The sequence below is a fragment of the Pelobates fuscus genome, chromosome 3, assembly GCF_036172605.1.
Source record: "Pelobates fuscus isolate aPelFus1 chromosome 3, aPelFus1.pri, whole genome shotgun sequence".
Classification (NCBI taxonomy): domain Eukaryota; kingdom Metazoa; phylum Chordata; class Amphibia; order Anura; family Pelobatidae; genus Pelobates; species Pelobates fuscus.
In genome coordinates this window covers 230561484-230576760 of record NC_086319.1, presented here as the reverse complement: position 1 = coordinate 230576760, position 15277 = coordinate 230561484, and the positions used below count along the sequence as shown (strand labels likewise).

The following is a 15277-nucleotide window of genomic DNA, read 5'->3' as shown; positions in this document are numbered from 1 at the left end:
CCTCAAACTTATGTTTCTTCTTCCCTACCCCTTTCAGAATGTGTTCTTTTTAAATTTCTGATCTATAGTTCTTTTTAACATGAGACAAAGAAGGAAATATTTTTATAATATGTATTTTTCCTACGGTTGACGATCTTGACAAGGGATCGAGCTTAAGGCATAATGCAAGGTCCACTTCCTTTGTCAAGATAGTGGAATTTGCCTTAAGCTTCACCCTTATTCAAGTTTGTCAATCTTAGGAATAATGCATAAGACAAAGTGTTCCCTTCTTTGCCTTGTCTTATAAAGAAAAAAAGATCAGAAATTTAAAAAGGACAGATTCTGAAAGGGAAAGAGATGAAGAAACAATAAGAGATAGGTAAGATTGAGGTGACTGAGCCACTTTAACTGCAAACGTTTTCTTTTTTTTTTGTAAAAAAAAAACAAATAAAAGCATAAAACAACAAATGGCTAAATTTATTAAAAAAAAAACACTGAACAGACTGTTTTAAAATGCTATATGATGGTGAACATGCAAACTTCCAATGACAGAGGCTGTTTAACATTTAATAAAAATATAAATTGCAAAAAAATGAATAAATGAAGCAGAGAAGGCCTCCAGTGACAATATGGCAGAAGCAGAGCTATATTTACACCTTGTGCCATAGCAGTTCATATCGGGGATTGTGGCAGTGATTGGATGTCAGCACCCAGCTGATGCTTCTCCTGGTTTTGTGTGAAGTGGAGCATAGTACCACTTTTGTCATTTTGGCATTGGAGGCTTAGACAAGGCATTTCTGCTAACAATTGAGTAAACCATTTAGCATTGATGCAGAATCCAGCACCCACAGATTCCAGACACCATAACAACTTTAACCCATTGATGTGGTTATGATGCTTATTTAGCCCCTTTAAGTGCATCCCTCATCTATTGTTAGGCTATAGTTGTTCATATTTAGCACCACTGAAAAAAAAAGTGGAAATTGCCATTTTTATTTAGAATATATATATATATATATATATATATATATATATATATATATATATATATATATATATATATATAAACTATACCAACTATTCAGAACTGCAAACTTTTATAATGTTGACAAATCCACATTATAAAAAAAATCCCTTGTATAAGCAAGACAAACCTTTCAAATCGTTCTTAAATGGTGAGACATCACTTAATTGCTTACATTTCTCAGCCTTTATAAGTAAGCGAGAAATCTTAGTAAAATGAATCACATCAATATACAGAACATGATGATCTAAATTGTCATTACTTTTCGATTACCCAATCCATATGACATCCCGCTTTAAAAAAAATATGGTTTTCTCATTCTTTTCTTTAATAGCTCAGTAAGACCAATAATGCATTTAAGATCTTTGTTAGAATTCTTCCATGTACTCTTTGTAACTGTAGTTTTTCCTATAATTGCACACCTTTTATCTGTCATAATATTCAAAGTGCATTATTATTTCTAGACACTTACAAAAGCGAAAAAATAAATAAAAAAATTCTAAAAAAAACAAGTAATAATAAAAAGAAAAATACATTGCTGCTCTGGTTTAGTTACATAGGATGAAACTGCCACAAAATTGTATTTATCCGGCAAGTTCCTGTTCTAATTATTTTGTACGCTAACGGAGCAAGGTTATGTAAGAAAGTTCTGGAATGTTTCATTCAGGAAAGCTTACTTTCCCAAGGAACCGGCTGTCAGCCTGGACTCCTGGTAAACTTGTCATATCTGAACTTAAACTGATCTCACCTTTCAATGTGAGTCTTAAAAACAAATCTTTAGCTAAGAAAATATGGCATGTGTTTTATTTGTTTCCCTCTATTATGTCCTATAATGATACGAAACAGAAGAACAGTTAAAAGCCATTTATTCTTAGCAAAATACCATTGAAAGTAATTCAGAGTGCTTATGGGTTTTGTAAGTTTATAATGCTATCCTCGTTCCATAGTCACATGGGACAAATGCAAAACACCCGGAATCTATAAAATAATATATAGCACTATTTTATATGCCTGTTCTATTTCAGGTTAAAGTGAACATTATTCATGTATCGAGTTTTTATTTCTATTTTATTTTTATTTTTTAATTGAAAGGACCACAATCAGAACACGGCAAAGTAACTAAACCCAGAAAAAAATTCCTTTGCAAAATTATTCCCATATTTATTATTATTATTATTATTATTATTATTATTATTATTATTATTATCTGCAGTTTTAGTATATTATATAGTTGATCATATACATTGTTAGTGGAATTACCATTAAATGCTTGTGATAAATTAAGGCTGTTTTGATATGACGCATTTGTGACCATGGCACTTTCCTTAAATGGATAAAAAAATCCATCTTAAATATTATGTATAATGCAATCTTACTAGCAGTTATGATAGCATGATGCACAGATGAAGCTGTATGGTCTATATCTTTATAAAAGTGCAAATAGGGAGCTTGGGTTTTGGTAGAACATGTGGCGTTCTTATATATATGTTTTTGTTTGTTTTAATATAATGACATATTAACAGTTTTTTCATTGATTTGAAAGCCACCAATAGAAATAATAGAGATTATTTCATCATTAACATTAGGACTTCAACTAATAATAAATTATGGTAGAGGAATAAATTAGTTTGTAACTGTCCTATTACCTGATCACAAAGTTCACATAAAATATTTTTTATTAATTAGGTTCAAAACATCATTACAAACTTCTCCTAAAAGGCAGGCTTTGTGGCAAGATTGGTTTACAAATCTAAAACAGGCCTGAGCTCAAAGTAGATATAAATACCGGTAAATATACCCCTGAGTATCCTAATATCTCCCCCCCCCCCCCCCTATAGGCTTCACAGAAACTTTGTTTGTTTGTTTGTTTTTTGTATGTATAGAAGGTATAACTTTTGAGGAATAGCACACATTTATTAATGGCATAATTGTGATAAGCTGATATATGTGCTTTGGATGTGATATTTTCTGTCTTGGTCTTTTTTGTGTATATATGGAAAACATTTAATAAAATAATTTATACGAAAAAAATAAATAACATCATTACAAACTTTTGTTTAGATTTATCAATTTCTCATTTTTTTTGTTTTGTAGTCCTTTTACACACAAGGAAAATATAGGCCTTATATTGCTTAACTCATTTAAACAAAAAAAAAAGAAGCTTGGATTATCATTGTGACATTAATTGCATGTTGCCATAAGTGCAAAAAAAGGATATACTTTTTGGATAAATGCCCTAATATGTATCTATGTTATTTTTAATAAATTGTTATAGAAACATAGAAACATAGAATGTGACGGCAGATAAGAACCATTCGGCCCATCTAGTCTGCCCAATGCAGTTATTGGAAATATTATGGAAGATTTTATAGCACCTCAAAGTATTTCTCAGAATGGACAATGATTTGGATTATCTAACTGGCCCACTTTGTAATAAGTAAAATATAGGAAATTGGTGTGTGGGCCTATTTTCCTGAAAGTAATTTTCACTACAAAGGCTCTAATTAGCACCATTTTCTGTACAGGTATTGTTTGCGCTGTATAATTAAAACAATGGTGTAATATGTCCTATTGTTCCTTCTCACATGGTATATTTACCGTTGTAAATCTTATTTTAAATGATATGTATATACAGAATATGTGGTCAGTGTACCTTTTATTCTTAATAAAATACTAATTATGTTTTGTTTTGACTAAGCTTTAAGTAAAGTTACAATAATCAACTGATTATAGAGTTATTGAAAGGCAGAGTGTGAAACGCAGTCCAAATAATTAGTTTTTGCTTTTTTCTAAATGTGTACCATATTATATAAATTGGTCTAATAAAATGGGCAGGGTGATCATAGCAATGATCCATGTATCTCACAGCAAAGATCTAACAAACACTCTTAGGATCTTGACATGTGCTGCACCATTGTACCATGCTACACATTTCAAATACTACTATGTATTAAAAAATATATTTTATTTTCAAATATGAACTTACACTTCTCTAAATATCGAACAGACCTTATTCCTTGTCCAGAACCATGCTTTAGATTTTGCATTATCACATGTATTACTTTCACTAATTTTCTTGTATACAACAATCAGAGAAGGAGCAAGATCCCAAAGAGCTCTAGGCAAGTTACCGGTTTGGGTCCCTCCTCCATTCTTCACATAGGGATGATTAATGATCCAGGCAAAGTCATGGTCACAGGGCCCCTGTCTAACCCATGGACTCTGGTTGGCTGCTTGAGGTCACTTTATGGTTAATCCTGCTCTGATAACACTACGAAATAGAATAGAGTATAATGATGAAGTTGGTCATATGCTTCATGATTGTCCTAATGTTCAAGAGAATACCTAATAGGAAATCTCCAGCTGAGTTTTATACTGGAAGTACCACACTATAAATTATGTATATTATTGTAAACATGAGAAATTTCCAAGGTAAAAATTGAAGAGTCCAAAACACTGGAAGTTAAAGAGAAAATTTGCACAACTGAAGAACATATTAAAAATCACCTGTACATTTTGTTACTTCTGTATATAGTTCTCTGTTTTGTTTTAAATTTATTCTGAAAATTTTGCAAATAACATCACAGTTTGCAAAGTTAAGTCCAGGCATAACCAGGACAAAGGAGGGGAATAAATGCAAACATCATTTCAATTCCCCTCTTCTTGATGCTTACTGCAAGGTTTAAAAGATAGAGCTTACAATGAACCTTGGAGGCATCCTTAAGCAGGTCTTCTACATTATTTTTCACACCTCAGACATACATATTTGTTAAATATAGGGATTAAGAACATTTAAAAAAAATCTGGCAATTGACAGTTCCTCTTTAAAATATACATTGTTATAGAAAAACTGTTCTGAATTCTACATAATTAATAATATTTATGATGATAATTCATCCCTTCATTATAGTAAGATACAGGTATATATTTGCAACTTATTCATATAAATCTAAGATAATTAAAATTAGGTTTTGTTACATTTCTTCTTTGATCTAATTGTGAAACTGTAGTGTGAACAGGATATTATTAATCTTCTTGATTGTATTACATTATAATTATTCGTGCTGTTGAAATATGTAATAAAAAATGCTCTGCATCTTTCGCTTTAGTGAATTATTAAATTAGAAAACACTGTATGTCAGACATTGCCTTATCTGTACGTTCCATAAACAATGGCCTAGAGCAAAGGCATTTTAAGGATTTATATTTTTGTCTTTTCATAACTCATGTGCTGTTCTTTTGTGAATAGGAACATTTGATATTTTAATGTAAAGATAATTAAACTGTGCTCTGATCTGTGAATATTACTTGCAATATGTCTAGATGATAAATGAAATGCTGTTTCTCTGTAGTGGCCTCTAACCTAGAAGAAATAACAAATAGGACAGAGGTTATGTTGCCAATTTTGGGAAGGGATTAGAGGGTAACGAGAAGGGGCAATGAAAGTCAATTGTTCTGGACAAACTTAGCATTGATTTATAGATTTAAAGTTAACTAGGAAAAGAAAAGTGCAGAGGAAGGAATCTGCTTTTATAGTTTTACGTTGGTTATTGATATATGCAGATTTTTAAGTGCAAAAAAGGCCTATTGTAGCCACCTTCTGGGAATGTACTTTGTAAATTCAAAATGAAACATTCCATGTGGATCGTGGATATATTTCCAGTAATAATGTTAGCTCACAAGTTGAATATAATTTCTTTTGTATCCTTCTCCCTACTGTTTAAAGAACATTGTTTTTCTTTGCTTCTTTTTTTATTGTAAATATTGAATATTTTTACTTGTTTATACATTATAGGGCAGTTATTAGTTTAATAAACTCTAAAGGTGCATTCTGCCTAGCTATTTAAATAGATATACAAAATCTACATGACTTTTTTGTCATGGCTGCATCTATAGAAACTAAACTTGCATTAATAGTCATAGTTCTTAAGCACACTTAACCCCTTAAGGACCAAACTTCTGGAATAAAAGACAATCATGACATGTCACACGTGTCAGGTGTGCTTAAGGGGTTAAAGGGACACTATAGTACCCAGACCACTTCATCTCATTGAATTAGAGAAACAGCAATGATCACCTTGCAGGACTAAGATTGCCTCTGGTGGTAATGCTTTCCTGTGGGGAGGCCCTAATGGTTTGATGCACATACGCATTAAGCTCCCCAATTGGATGAAATTTGAGGAGGTGGAGCGCTTTAATTAGGTTAGTGAGTAAAGTGTTTTTTTAACACTGATGGCCTCCTACCCCCAAGATTCTATAGGTTGTGTTTAAGTTGGGGGCATTATAACCCAAAGAGGAAATTCAGAGTAGGTGTCAAGGATAGCCTAACGCTAACATGCAAATATAGGCAAAGGAAAGATAGTGGACAGGAGCATGTACAAATCCTTCGAGTGGCAGTGCAAAGATAGGCAGAATATCTGCAAGCTGACAGAGGGTAAACACAAACAGATCAAAGAAAGGTCAAAGAAATAGAAAGGCACAAATATGAGAAACAAGCCACGGTCAGGATTGCAGAGATCAAAAATAATCAAGCAACCTGGAGTCAGAAGCCAAATAAACCAATAACACAAGTGATGCACTCTCTGGTACACAGAAACCATGACAGGGCAATGACAGTGTTAACCCCAATGTTAAATACAAAGTAGTTAAGTGTAATTGGTCAGCATCATATATGCAATGCCAGAACATGCGTGGTAAATGATGACAGATTCACACAGGGCTCCTTGGCATCGAAAAAGTATGCAAGATGTGACCAATGTTTAGCAGCCTGCATCATAATTGATGCTAGAATGATATTTGGTGTCAATATGAGCACAAGAATGATGCACGGCGTCAATATGCAGGCATTATGATTTCATAAGACACAGGTACAATTAAAATATGAAAGTGCATTTAAAATCCATTTTATTAAATATAATGTTTAATTTAAATTTGTCTTAGTGTGACTTTTAACTTGAGTGTCAAGAATTAGTGAATATGTGCTGGTAGCGAGTTTAGTAGATTAGCCATTATCATGGAAGAAAAATTTAAAGTATGTGTTATTTGTCTTGTATTCCCAGTTCATATACAGTCCTGTCCTGTCCTACCCTGTCCATGTCCTCCTGTTCATATTTCCCTCATGCATTGTGTACATGTTCTGGGTTCTGCTTTCTGTCTTCCTCCGGTTCTGGGTTCTTCTAGTCTTGTCTTGCTATCTTGTTTGGTGCCTGTTCTAGTCTTGCCTTGTTTCTAGTACTGGATACATTTCTGCTGCAGAACCTCCCTATCCAGATCCTGTGAGATTTGCATATTATAATCTAGCTCCTGGGATCCCTAGCAGCTGTATCAGGGCCCTGGTATGTGGCCGCACAAAGCTGGTGCTCAACACCAGTGGACGTATGGTTACCCTGCTCCACGCCCTGATAGTCCATTTCCACACTGTTACTCCTATCTTCATCAGGCTCACAGGGGTCCCGGTTTTCGGACCGCCACCCGTGACAGTGAGTGACATTTCTGCCATGTAATTATTTAGGTAAATTTTTTCCCTACGTTTGTTCTTGCTTGTTTTCAATCAATATTGTTCTAATAAAATATGTGATAAAGAATTGCATTAAAATGGCAATACAGTGGTTATTTACATCCGATGCTGTTTAGAAACACAATTCTAAATAATATATTTCAATATTTAGCTACGTTGCATTTGAAGGATATTATTTTTACAATTTCATATACAGAACATTCTTCTTTCAATGATTTATAGTGTTTTATGTGTTATATACTACAAATTAGTACTACTATCATTTGGCATGCTTCCATCATGTAAATGAATTGCTCCGTTCTTTCCAACTTACTATTGCTAATTTCCTGTCTGCTCCTACAGTGACATTCCCCACACCTCATACGCATTGCATCCAAGAGTTTACCAAGAGCTGTATTCCAGCCTTACTGTAAAGATTGCAATCAATGTTAGGCAATGATCTAAGACACACAGGCATTTCTTTACTAGGTTAGCTATACTTTAACTTCCTCACTTCTTGCAGTGTCATTAAATTGGCATATAGTACTGGCACGCCTTATAATATACTACTTTCAAGGTCCTGATCTTTAGAATTACATTTAATGCCATCTAGCACTTTGTCATTTGTGCCAAAAGGCACCAAAACAGCTGGATAGTATCCAGCTGTTATCAACAATCTGTCTTATCTACACTAAGATTGTGAACAGCTGGTATACAACATGACATGACACATTTGTGACTTGCACAACATATTTTCCAATCTGTTATCCTAATAATAGGGTTTTCTATTGCCAGAGCATTATTTTCACCTATTGGTCTGGTTATCTCCTAGGTTAAGTACCAATATACTTTACATTGGGAATTATACTTTTAACAACAGTATGGAGCTGCAGCTACAATGTTAACTAACTGAAAAGTATTACTTTAAAGTTGTACTTTAAAGAAATACTATAGTCACCCAACCACTTTATCTCCCCCTTTTTTATTGTTTTGTTTTTTAGAAACTGCATTGTTTACATTGCAGGGTTGACTCCTCCTGAAGTGGCTATCATATCGGCAGCCACTAGAGGCGCTTTTGCGAAAAAAGACTTTAACAAATAAAACTGTAATGTGTAAGCCAGATAGTCAGGGACAGATTAAGATTCTTTGAACACTAGTATTTAGTTGGTGTCCACTTATGCATATCCAACTAGTACCAGCAGCAAATAATTTTTAGGAAAGCATAAAGAAATTCTGCCCTTAAACATATATATTAGTAGTGTTCTTGGTGTGCCTAATGTATAGCTAAATTATTCCCCCGGTCTCCTATGGAGGTCTTTCTGGATTGATTGTTTTTGAGGACAAAAGTCACAACTTTTTCTGTATACCTTTCTGTATACCTTTTTCTGTAAACAAAGTTTTTAAAATGTTTTTCTTTTTTTTTTTGTAAATTTTAATGGTAATTTTCTTTTGGTGCACACCTATGATATATATCCAGCCCTTGACCTGTTACACAATTATTTATTCATGATTTACCTTCATAAAACCTGTTTTTTATTTTATTTTCATTTCCTATTTTGAAAAAAAAAAATAGTACTTGAAATTTATTTATTTGAAGTGCTGCTTGGAGTCTGTATGTTCAGCATTTCAGTCTGAAACTTTGCACATTCAAAGTTAACCCCTTAAGGATGGAGGCAATTGTACAAGTTCTGATCAAACCAAAACAAACCTGGATTTTAAACTATATGTCTGTTTAACCATAATTTACCTATTTCATGTTAAGTATACCCACACTTATTATATATAATTTTGTTCAAGAGAAATGGGCACTGGCGGAACTACTGCAGTCCCCTGCGATCGCGGGTCCCACCAGCTGAGTAATGCGGCCCCGACCCATGCGGTAGAACCACCAGGGCCTCATTGTTGCAGCCCATCAGGTGGCCCATGCTGTTAGGGCCACCCAATGCTATGTAATTCCAGGGGGCCCGGTCAGTGCTTTAACAGCGTGACCTGGCCCCATCTGATGATGTCAGAGGCTGGGAGGAAGTGACTCCTCCCGGCAACCATTGGAAGCTGAGCGGGAGGAAAGAGTGGAAACTCTGTGGAAGGAAGGAGTGGAAACTCTGACTCTCATAAGGCTGACCCCCCACTGGACCTCAGGGAAAGGTGTGTGTGTCTGTATTTGTGTGTGTCTGTATTTGTTTGTGTCTGCTTGCATGTGTGGGGGGAGGAGGGAACATATTGGAAAAGTACAGTAGACGTATGGGGGAGGGTGGCGGGGAGGTAGACGTATGGGGGTGGGGGCCCAGGGCAATTTTTGCACGGCGGCCCTGTGGTTTCTAGTTATGCCTCTGGAAATAGAGCTTTAATTTTACATTACATATTTACATATAAAACATATATTAATATAAATACAATCTAAAAGAGGAGTCTTGTGATGTAAATTAGGTTGGTAATCTTTATAAAACTGTACTCTTAGAGAGACAATGGGGAGGGGCAATAGAAGGGAACCTATACACATGAAAAAACTATGTTTTGCTTTTAGTAGTTAGTAGGTATTTAGATCAACACAATACAAATAAGTGTGATAGTTGGTGTGTAATGTAGGTATTTAGTGTGTATGATCAGGTATACTAAAAATTGTATTAAATAAACTTTCTAAACCAAGCACTCTTATCTTGTGGCATCATTCATTATCCATAATGTGTCATAATTGCCATATTTGATCATCCTGTCTATTTTAGAGTGATCGTTTACATAGTTCATAATTTTATGTGACATTTAATTGGCTAATTACAGAAATCCTATAATGCAGCATGATTACCTCCCTTGGGGAAAGTGTTACAATCTTCCACTGAATATACCGCATCATGTTCACTTCAACTGCAAATGTTTTTTGGTTGTAAATATTGGCGTAGTGTAGGTAATTGTATGTGCTTAAAACCAGTATTTGAAACCTGTCTTATTTTATTTATTTTTTTGTAATACACTTGTACCTATAAAATTATTCATAATTCAAGCAAACACTGAATACCTTTTTACACACTGTAGTAATATATCCTCATTTCTAAATGGTGATATTGTATAACATGATTTGGACAATAGGAGAAAATGTAAGATTTAATTATTCAACGGCTTGATGATGAAATTAAGTCTAATTATAGTGAAACTACTTATTATTCAATGTAACTGTAATTTTAGAGCATTATTTTATTGATTCAGCTTGCAATATGTTAATGCCTCTTAAATGTAAAAAAAAATCTTACTTATTGCTTTTTTCCATATCCCCCTTGATAGTATCTGCATACTTTAAATCTCAATAGCAATAAATTATACACTCCACACAATCAAACATTTTTAAACAACATTCTGCTTAAGAGAACCTGAATAATTTAAAACACAATCAAATTTGAAAGTGTTTCTACAATGCTATGCTGGCCCAAAATTTGCAGTTTCTTTTTAGTTCACTACATTATGCACTTTAGTAAATGCATTTCATTACATGTTAACATTAGATAATTAGGTGGCTTAACATTGCGTCACATACTTTTTATTTACTGCACACATTTAACATACAATAGTGACAAATGGCAAATATCCCAGAACCCCGACAGATGTTGTAATAGTTCCACACATAACCTCCAAAGATGAATCAATCACCGTATAATGAGTTTCTTGCCAATGTTACTTTGATGAATTATCTGATTATTGTCTGCCATATGAATACGCCATGCACTTTGTAACAGGTGCACCACTTTATCATAAGCCCATTAGAAACACATTCCACATAATTGTACGCATTGAGGAATTTGTGTCAAAATATACCATCTGCAAATCACAGCAGCTCAATGTTTAAAAATCACATTATATTTGATAAAGTAGTAAACATTTGCAAAAACCAGTGGTTACCACCACAATATGCATGGATATTTTCACTTAAATGTGGTTGTGTAAAATGTTTGAAATATAAAGGTCAATCTTTTCTATTGCACTTTGTGCGATTAAATAGTTGTAGGTTTATAAATAGTGGCCTGCTAATGGTCCTTGAGGTTAAGAACCTCTTTTGAGGGCATTGGATTAATAGTTCTTGAAAGCACCAGTACTACACACCCATGACTTTCACTGTCTCTAACTTCCATATTCATGTAAATCCTCTTCATACTGGATAGTTTTCTTATAAGGCAAATTAGAGCCTTTTCTTATACACAACTTGATAGATAAGTCGCAGGGGTGCATCTCAGGAGTAACTCTTAAGTAACTTTTTTCTTATCTGATACTCACTTTGGGAAACCCCTATTCAGTATGTTTTTAATCATGTTTTGTATTTTATGTCCCAACTACTTACACCAATGTATCATCCATAAATAGGGTCATAATTACATTTTCTCACCTAAGGGATGGACACTCCCCCGATCAAATAAAAAAGAAAGAAAAAGAAAAACATAATCATTATTTAGTAGATATATCTCGAAATGAAAGTATGCTTGCATTTAATTGTAGTTTTTGATTTAGCTTAAGAAAAAAAATCAGATCTCCTATGCAAAGCCATAGCAAGCCGTCTATTCAGCCTAGACTGTGGCTATCCAATTAGTCTTCCTAATGCAGCTCAATGAGAAGTTTTTGCAAGACAGGTGCTCTTGGCAATTGCTGCCCTTTGTGTTTAATTCCACTCAGCTAACCAAACCAGGAAGTAACAGGGATGGATGTTAAACTAAGGTGCTTTAGGTGTTTGGAGTGTTCCTTTGAGTAATGTCATTCACATGCCTTGGATATATCTCAGTATATATCATTCTCCATGGTTTTATTAAAATAACAATATTTAATGATCAATGCATTGTGAGTATGTTGCTCATCTTTCTAAAAGTTTTGTAATTCCATATTATGAATTTTAGTATATACTAGTTCAAATAAGTCAAAAGAATAACACTGGTTAAAAAAAATCTAAGAATGTGCTAACTAGAATGCTTAATTTTCTCTTGCGTATCTGTAAATAAAATGTCCCCACTGTGACCTGATTTGTAAGCTGTTCAGTTGAGGACACTTTCCTAAAAGTCCCTTATAATGCCTCCAGCATTAAACTCTTTCACATGCTGTTACCTTCATTGAAAACACACGCACAAATACTCTGTCTTGTGCTCTGTCCGTGATGGAAAGAAAAATGCCAAGAGCAAAGTGACGTTGAACTTTTTTTTTCCGATACCAGCGCTTAACGTTCAAATGCATCTAGGAAAAAAAAAAAAACATTTATAACTTCAGCACATTTGTCTGCTCCAAAATATAGTTTAACATTTCAAAAGTACGCTAAGAGGGATTTTATTCTTTAATATTTGATCTGCATATGTGGACGTCATAGAATATTGGACATCCATAATTCATACATCTTTTGTGCCTTGTAATCCCAGTGACCCACGGTATTAAGTTTACTTTTGTGATGAATCTTTATCTCATTATGTGATGAAATGTATAGCAACATATTTTGCATGCTCTCTGACATGTACTCAAAAACGTCTCTTCTAATCAGCCTGAAATGAAAGGAATGTTGCAGAAGAGACAAATGGTTTTATTGCTAAGTCCTGTGGGTCTACTTCTGAATCACTTCAGAGTGTGCATCCAGTTATGATGATGGTGGTTAAATGATACAGAAATAGATTTCACATGTCAGGGCTGTATTTGAACTGAAGCATATAAACACTCAATATTCTTTCCGCTCATTTCACTCTAATAGTGGTTTCCTCGTTTAATGTACTAGATTGCATTAATCTAGGAGAAATGGTAATTTTAAAATAATAGCATTCTCTTTGACGTAAATTGATAGCCATTAGGAAGATTACTAATAATTATAATAATTATTAGCAAAGAATAAAAAAGACAACAGATTACTAGATGTAAAGCATCAATCAATTTCTTTTTTTGAAGTTTGAAATTGTAGGTTGCTTATAAAGAATGTCATTTTTGCTTCAGGTTGGATGCAGTAGGTAATGTAAAACAAAATATTCAGTGGTGCATTCATAAATGATCCTTCATTATTTATTGTTAGATAAATATCTTGCGCTTAAATTTTTTTTTATTTTTTAGTCTGTGTATTAGAGTCCTGAAATGCATTTTTTTTTCATTTTCCAAATGTGGACATAGTAAAGGATGTGTTGTGGGCGTGAATTAAATATGAATATTAATATTTTAATTAATATATAATAATTAAGCAATAAGTAACAACATTAATATGTTTTATAATTCGTGGTATTATGGTCGAATATATGGATAGAAAATACACAAAACGTTGTAATGAAATGTATATTATAATTATAATAACTAATAACTAAACCATGCTAGCAGAATCTAAATTTGCTATAATAATTATACAAGATAAAATCTACAACATATTCCTTACAAAAGGCTGTGACAGTTGCTAAATGTTACAATGAATTCATACTATTCACAAGACCCCAACCCTTTTGGCTGAGGTTAAGTCAGAGCTGGTACTACATCTTGGGTTCAGTCAGGTAAGGCAAAGAGCGAATTCCTCCTACATCTGGTTTTTATGTTTATGTAGGCTGGCCTGTGATGTCACTGCCAGGAGTACATTAAGGATTCCTACACAATGCCCCTAGTGGTACCTCTAAAGCATTAACTTTATGCTTTATTTTATGACATAAATCATTATAATAATACCATTACAGCATGCATTTTCTACATTGAAAGGACAAGATGTATATAAAATATCGCGCAAACGAATATCTTTAGACATTTAGAACAATAAAAAAACTTCCTTTTTATGATTTTTTTTTTACATTTATTAATATTATTTTATTATTTATATAGTGCCAGCAAATTCCGTAGCGCTGTACAATGGGTAGACTAACAGACACATAATTGTAACCAGAGGGCCCTGCTCAATGAGCGTTCTCTCTCTATATATCTATCTATCTATATGTGTGTGCATATGTATATACATCTATATAGCTATACTCACTTACCTAATCATGCATTATAAGGATTTTGTTTGGATTACTTAATAAAACATATGAATCCAGAGCATCATTCGCTCACTAAACACCAGCTTCAAAGCTCTCAATATAAAAAAAACAAAAAACAAAACAGAAAACATCAGATTTAGGCAACAATATTGGGCATTTAGTTATAGTATATGTTTGTAGACTGCATAATCCTACTACAATGCTAACGTGCCCTATTTTGCAGGTCCTAGTCTAGCTACTTATCTGCTCGTATGAGATTGTGTATTACTCATATGCATGTGTATATGTGTGCATGTAGGTAAAATGAATGAAGCCTACATATTGCAACTATTATTGTTCTATTTAGCCTGTAGTTTACAGCAGAAGGATTACAATTAATTTAATTTGATCTGTGCATTTTGTTATAATTGATTTACTTTTATTCTTCTAATTGTCTGAAAGTACTGAGGGGCCAAGTTATTGACCTCAATTGTAGCTCAATGTAGAATTTTATATAACAGGTCTTTATTTATCTTCATCACCCACCTTGGAAATCAATAAGCAAATGTATTGAGCCTCATTTTGAAGTTGTCATTATTGTAAATCAGACATTTTATTTTAAATGTGAAAGTTTTCATACTCTTTACAAGACGTGCACATCATAGGCATCCTGCAATTATTCCCATATTAGTAAGTGATCAGTGAGTTAGCTAGATATGTTAGATTACCAATATAAGGTTGTTTTTTTGTCTTGTTTTATTAAACCGACTTACTTTTTTATCATTGTAATTTTTTTTGTCAATCTCTTTTTATTTAATTTTTTTTGTTCTCATATCAATGCATGGT

General features: G+C 33.4%; 1 protein-coding gene across 2 annotated transcripts in view; it reads left to right on the top strand.

Moving 5' to 3' along the window:
* Positions 1-15277, top strand: part of SEMA3A (semaphorin 3A) — a 215872-nt gene that overhangs the window by 122683 nt on the left and 77912 nt on the right. The gene's annotated exons all lie outside the window — the stretch shown is intronic.